Raw genomic sequence first — 1,065 nt, 5'->3', positions numbered from 1 at the left:
GCTGCTCATTATTCACGCGTCTAGCGGCGGCAAGCGTGTTCTGAAAGGGGTCGAAACCATGGTAAATAGGCACTGGTGCAGTTGAACCGTGGTAAAACTCGTCTCCGTAGTTGAGCGGGAGCGGCCAAAGGAATGTGCAATCGTGTGTGTAGTGGAGCTGGGAGGGGCAAGCATAAGGGACGAAGACGGGGGTAACATGTCGGATGCGATCATACCAGCACTAAAGCACCGGATCCCGTCAGAACTCCGAAGTTAAGCGTGCTTGGGCGAGAGTAGTACTAGGATGGGTGACCTCCTGGGAAGTCCTCGTGTTGCGTTCCCTTTTTAATTTTTTTGCACCGCGTGCAAAACAAAACGCACGAGCGCGACGTATGTTTAGCACGTTTTATTATTTTGCACGTTTACGGTAAGTTTTAGCTCGCTGCTCATTATTCACGCGTCTAGCGGCGGCAAGCGTGTTCTGAAAGGGGTCGAATCCATGGTAAATAGGCACTGGTGTAGTTGAACCGTGGTAAAACTCGTCTCCGTAGTTGAGCGGGAGCGGCCAAAGGAATGTGCAATCGTGTGTGTAGTGGAGCTGGGAGGGGCAAGCATAAGGCACGAAGACGGGGGTAACATGTCGGATGCGATCATACCAGCACTAAAGCACCGGATCCCATCAGAACTCTGAAGTTAAGCGTGCTTGGGCGAGAGTAGTACTAGGATGGGTGACCTCCTGGGAAGTCCTCGTGTTGCGTTCCCTTTTTAATTTTTTTGCACCGCGTGCAAAACAAAACGCACGAGCGCGACGTATGTTTAGCACGTTTTATTATTTTGCACGTTTACGGTAAGTTTTAGCTCGCTGCTCATTATTCACGCGTCTAGCGGCGGCAAGCGTGTTCTGAAAGGGGTCGAAACCATGGTAAATAGGCACTGGTGCAGTTGAACCGTGGTAAAACTCGTCTCCGTAGTTGAGCGGGAGCGGCCAAAGGAATGTGCAATCGTGTGTGTAGTGGAGCTGGGAGGGGCAAGCATAAGGGACGAAGACGGGGGTAACATGTCGGATGCGATCATACCAGCACTAAA

General features: G+C 51.5%; 2 non-coding genes across 2 annotated transcripts; both read left to right on the top strand.

Annotated features, from left to right (window-relative positions):
- Positions 1 to 201: 201 nt before the first annotated feature.
- LOC123178863 (5S ribosomal RNA) lies at positions 202 to 320 on the top strand. The gene has a single exon (XR_006489915.1). It is a non-coding gene; the product is annotated as a 5S ribosomal RNA (ribosomal RNA).
- A 301-nt stretch (positions 321 to 621) lies between these two features.
- On the top strand, positions 622 to 740 carry LOC123178864 (5S ribosomal RNA). The gene has a single exon (XR_006489916.1). It is a non-coding gene; the product is annotated as a 5S ribosomal RNA (ribosomal RNA).
- The last annotated feature ends 325 nt before the right edge of the window (positions 741 to 1,065 follow it).

Source organism: Triticum aestivum, unplaced genomic scaffold (assembly GCF_018294505.1).
Source record: "Triticum aestivum cultivar Chinese Spring unplaced genomic scaffold, IWGSC CS RefSeq v2.1 scaffold130672, whole genome shotgun sequence".
NCBI lineage: Eukaryota > Viridiplantae > Streptophyta > Magnoliopsida > Poales > Poaceae > Triticum > Triticum aestivum.
Note: the sequence above shows the minus strand (reverse complement) of the source record. Positions and strands in the feature narration are given on the sequence as shown.